The following is a 6,000-nucleotide window of genomic DNA, read 5'->3' as shown; positions in this document are numbered from 1 at the left end:
CCGGAGACAGGTCCGCAGACAAACAGCAAGCGGCTGGGTCTGGGGGCTGGGTCCTTCCACTCCCCCACTTCCGGGGAAGCGGGCTGGCAGGCCCCCTCTGTCTCGGGGCGGGGGTTCAGCTGGAGCGGCAGCAGCGTCCGAGGGCGGGCGGGGGCTAACAGCCAGCCGGCAGCCGGCCAGCACTCTAGCAACAGCAGAGAAAGGAAAAAAAAACAACAAAAAGAAAAGAAAGGGGGGAGAGCGTCTGGCCCGGCTGGGGGGGAAGTGAAAGCAGGGGCAAAAAGCAAGGAAAGCGGAGGCCAGAGGGCAGCAGCAGGAGAGCAGGCTAAGTAGGTCCCTTTTCCCTGGGTAAGGTAACAGGGAAAGTTTTTTTTTTTTTTTTTTTTTTTGCACCTTATAGACTAACAAATTTATTTGAGCATAATGTGACAGAGTCAGGCCAGATGGCTACAGGAGAGTGAAAGAAGGCAGATATATTAGCCCCAGGTTAGGTAGGTCCCTTTTCCCTGGGTAAGGTAACAGGGAAAGTTTTTTTTTTTTTTTTTTTTTTGCACCTTATAGACTAACAAATTTATTTGAGCATAATGTGACAGAGTCAGGCCAGATGGCTACAGGAGAGTGAAAGAAGGCAGATATATTAGCCCCAGGTTAGGTAGGTCCCTTTTCCCTGGGTAAGGTAACAGGGAAATTTTTTTTTTTTTTTTTTTTTTTTTGCACCTTATAGACTAACAAATTTATTTGAGCATAATGTGACAGAGTCAGGCCAGATGGCTACAGGAGAGTGAAAGAAGGCAGATATATTAGCCCCAGGTTAGGTAGGTCCCTTTTCCCTGGGTAAGGTAACAGGGAAATTTTTTTTTTTTTTTTTTTTTTTTTGCACCTTATAGACTAACAAATTTATTTGAGCATAATGTGACAGAGTCAGGCCAGATGGCTACAGGAGAGTGAAAGAAGGCAGATATATTAGCCCCAGGTTAGGTAGGTCCCTTTTCCCTGGGTAAGGTAACAGGGAAAGTTTTTTTTTTTTTTTTTTTTTTTTGCACCTTATAGACTAACAAATTTATTTGAGCATAATGTGACAGAGTCAGGCCAGATGGCTACAGGAGAGTGAAAGAAGGCAGATATATTAGCCCCAGGTTAGGTAGGTCCCTTTTCCCTGGGTAAGGTAACAGGGAAAGTTTTTTTTTTTTTTTTTTTTTTTTTGCACCTTATATACTAACAAATTTATTTGAGCATAATGTGACAGAGTCAGGCCAGATGGCTACAGGAGAGTGAAAGAAGGCAGATATATTAGCCCCAGGTTTGGTAGGTCCCTTTTCCCTGGGTAAGGTAACAGGGAAATTTTTTTTTTTTTTTTTTTTTTTTTTGCACCTTATAGACTAACAAATTTATTTGAGCATAATGTGACAGAGTCAGGCCAGATGGCTACAGGAGAGTGAAAGAAGGCAGATATATTAGCCCCAGGTTAGGTAGGTCCCTTTTCCCTGGGTAAGGTAACAGGGAAAGTTCCAGAACAATCAGGAACCTTCTGGAGACAATTAAGACAGACAGGCTGATTAGAACACTGCAGCCAATCAAGAAGCTGCTAGAATCAATTAAGGCAGGCTAATCAGGGCACCTGGGTTTTAAAAAGGAGCTCACTTCAGTTTGTGGTGTGCATGTGAGGAGCTGGGAGTGAGAATGTGGGCTGTTGGAGGACTGAGGTGTACAAGCATTATCAGACACCAGGACACCAGACATCCTCTGGTGAGGATAAAGAAGGTGTTGGGAGGAGGCCATGGGGAAGTAGCCCAGGGAGTTGTAGCTGTCGTACAGCTGTTCCAGGAGGCACTCTAGACAGCTGCATTCCACAGGGCCCTGGGCTGGAACCCGGAGTAGAGGACAGGCCCGGGTTCCCCCCAAATCCTCCCAACTCCTGGTCAGACACAGGAGGAGTCGACCTGGACTGTGGGTTCAGAAAAACGGCCAAGCTGAGGGCTGCCGTGAAGCTCCAAGGCGAGCAAATCTGCCAATATGCACAAGACCCACCAAGGTAGAGGAGGAATTTTGTCACAGTGTGTGTGTATATATATATATATATATATATATATATATATATATGTACACAAGGGAGGCATTCTAATTTCACATCTAATAATATGCTTTTCAGACAAAGCATCATAGAAGTGGTATATTCTGAAGTAGCAATATGTAGCTTGTTGCCCTTTGATGTAAATTTACAAGGAAGATAGATTATACCATCAAGATGTTTCCCGTGCATAATAAACTACAAAGGACAAAGTTCATGGCTGAGAATTGTGTGGGCTACAAGTGACTACCTTCACTACAATCAATTATTAGGATGATTATATTGTGTCTGGAGAATATGATGCTAATGACTAGCTAAACGCTCAGAATATACACTCTTGACTCGAAAACCAATGACAGTTAAATGCAGAAGGGAGGAAAGCCTATATGTTGAGCAGTAGCTCTCCAGTGTTGATAATGAATAATTAAAAATAACAGTCTTTATTTGAGGTTTGACAGTATACATGTCCTTTAAGTATATTCTATTTTGTAAAGAACTTGGCCCAATGACAACTTAAAAAAGCAGCCTATTGGCTCTTGTACAGAAACAGCACAGGAAAGCAGGGACTTAAACACCCTTGCTTTTGGGAGAGCCTGAGAAGGATTAGCTATGTACTTACTGCTAACCTTCTACTCCCCCATCTTCCATACAAATAAATAATTGAAACTCATTACCTCTTTTAGGGGGCTTGCGCACATGCTTTCTCTTCTCACATCAAAGCAGAGATCAGTGTCAAAGAGGCAGCCACATTTAGCTGAGTCTCTTGGAGACTACTGATTAATTGGTTTTGCGTTTTGGAAGTGCATCCAAAGATGTTGTAAAATACTGTTTGTTTTTGCCTTTGCCAAAACTTGTTTAGGAGTGCTCTGGAGGATGACAATGATGTACTCAAGATGGTTGTGAAAGAAAAGGGCAATCAGCTCAGGTGTGCATGCCAGATTTTCCCCCCTCCTATGAAGTTTCTGTTTCAGCTTTCAAAAGAGTGAATGAGCAAAATATGAGTTGATATTAATGGGGGGGTGGGACTCCAAAGTTCACTTTAACCAGAGCCTTTTAAAACAAAAGGTACAGCAAGATAAGCAATTACAGGTCTAAACCACCTTGATTTTGGGGACTAGGATGCAGAAGCTGTAAATCCTGGATAAAATATACCCTTTCAAAAGCTGTCAGTACTGATTTTATAGTACGTTTTGCTGAAATGTGGTAATATGATGTTGGGGGGGGGAGAGACGGGGCTCATTTAGTTATGGCAAATATTGCCTACATAAGTGTGCCTCATACTGTTATTTGCCTTTCTGTCTCTGTCTATATCAACTCCACATGCTGCTCTGGTGGCCTGCTTTGTACTTAATATAACTTGTCAAAACACATATATCAGATATATGAAAAGGGAAACCTGGGTGGCCAGACTAGTCCAAGCCTGGTGCGGATTGCATTTTACCAAGACCACAGAAATCTCTTCTCCTACTTGAGATTAAGATGAAAAGCAGAGTTCATTGTTGTGCAACCAGATTTTAAAATAATTACACACATGCTAGTGCATTAGTTGGCCATTTCTGTTTATTTGAATCCCACATACTGTACTTTTATGTGGATTCTAAGTGATTTTTAAAGCTGTCAGTTAAAAAAAATGTTACCACTTGTTTTGGACTGTTTTTATCCCTCACTTGATTTGTTTTTGCTCTAAACTGCTACCATCATAGCACCTTATCTCCTTCCAGGAAAGTGGGGTAGACAGTTCCTTTTGGCAATTCACTGCCAGGCACATAGGTCCTCTTTGAACCACAACCAATGCCACTGGAATGCATCACAGCTGTTCTATGTTCAGTGCTCACCCTCTGGCAGCCTGGTATCTTGAGTCTTTGCTATAGAAAAGAACCTTTTCTTATTAACATAACTCTGGATATAGAGTGAAATATGTTTGTTGGTGATCCCAGGATTTCTGCCTATGCACTCATCACCCTTACATCTAGAACAAGTATTACTCTGCAATATACAAATACAAGTGCTCTATGGTCCACTTGCTTTTCTTCAGCACCTCATATTTTACCTCAGGTGGTAAGATTAAAATCCTTTCTGTGAAGCAAAGATCCTGAAAACATTAAGAAATGGATTGTAGCAGGCACCTTTGTGCCCAATAAATTATAGTTACTTACAGAAAAGCACAAGTGGAATGCAAACTATTTAAAACAGTTTTAAACAAAACTCCTTGAAGCAGACTTAGGCTGGCAGGAGCCTGAAGGAGTTAGTGCCCAAATCCTATTGCATTTGGGGGTTTACATAACTTAGACTCTTTTGACAATGCCAGCACATGTGGGGCCCAGTCTCTATATAGGAGCTGCAATTACAATGCTATTACATGCAACATTTATTATAGAATGAATGTGTCAAATATTAAAATGGATATACGGTTTGAACTGTGATATTGCTTATACCAGAAGAAATGCCTGTAGCAGGAGAGTTCAAACAGAGCTACAGGGCCAAAACCACACAGGGACTTAGGTGCCTAAAGACCAGATTTAGGTACCACTGAGATCCACAAAGTTCCCACTCGGCTGCCCCCAACCCTGTAGATGCCTAAATTCACTTGGCCCTAAATTTCTACTGCAAAAGACCTCTAAAGTGCCTAAGTTTCTACCTCTGCACATGTGCACTGCTGCCTCAGGCAGACATCCCAATGCCTATCTCATGCCTAAGCACAAGTGTGATACTTAAACCCAGGGGAAGATAGGTGTTCCTCTGCCTATCTTGCCTGCAGAGCCTGATCTGGTGCCTAACTCCACACAAAATGGCCCCGGGGCGGGGGGAGGGGAAAGGAGGAGGAGGACGACTCCTCAGCATTGCAACACCTAAGTCCCTTTGTAGATCCAGGGCACAGTTTTTAGGCTCTTCAAATTTCACCTTCCTTGCAGGATGTTTACTGCTCCTCAGAGTATATTGCACTGAAAAACACTGAGTTCCTATCAGAAATCCCTGCATGTAGAAGGCTCCAGCACTTCTAGGGATGTGGTTTTCCAGGGGTGCAGCAATCTCCTAGGCAGCACCAAAGATGAAGAGTGCCCAGAGATTCTGCCAGTCCTGAACAGTGACATTGGAGAGTTGCTTCAAAGGTGGGCAATAAGCTCTGGGCTATTAGTGAGTGCTCGATAACTGCCTGGCAACCACCAGGCAGAGGGTTGGAGGGAGAAATTCTGCCAATATCATTAGTTGGCTGATGTCATTCTAGCAGCACCATTAATAGAGACATTGATAATCATGGGTATGTTCAATGCAAGTACAGTGGCACCATTGCGGTATAGTGGCATGTTGCTGGCCATAATGGCATTGGGAGTGTCAACACAATGGTCTTTTTTCTCACAACCCAATGTGCTGAACACAAGCTGGGTGTTGCGAACACAATTATCAGTAATTGGATAAGCCTAAAATAGCCTGGATAAATCCTTGATCCAAGAGCTGGCAGCGTCTTGATTATATCATTGTCTGGCAAAGAGGGCTGCAGTCTGCAGGAATCACAAGATCCGTACTCAGAGCAGACGGCAGGACCCACTATCATAGAAGAGGCTCCAAGTTACTGATTCAACTACATTGTTGGAGAACTGGCCCAGCGCCTACAAGGCGCTTAGACACAAAACACTTTGAAAAGCTAAACATTAAATAAGAGCTGTGTAACATCACTAGTACAAACCTTGTCTGCACTCAAAACACACAACTACAAAGGATGGCAAGCAGAAGGCGTTGCATGGTTCTGCTGTATACCTGTCCACTGCTGACAGAATTGACTTTGTCAAATGTCAGCATCGGGACCGGTTTGATGACTTAATCAAAACCTTACTTCAAGAAAGAGAGAGAGTCAGCCTGTTCTCGGATTCCCCACTCCAGTGCAAAGAAAACACATTATAAAAACATTAGTGTTAAAGCTTACAGCAGGCATG

Source organism: Chelonia mydas, chromosome 6 (genome assembly GCF_015237465.2).
Source record: "Chelonia mydas isolate rCheMyd1 chromosome 6, rCheMyd1.pri.v2, whole genome shotgun sequence".
NCBI classification, from domain to species: Eukaryota; Metazoa; Chordata; order Testudines; family Cheloniidae; genus Chelonia; species Chelonia mydas.
This window is presented reverse-complemented; position numbering follows the sequence as displayed.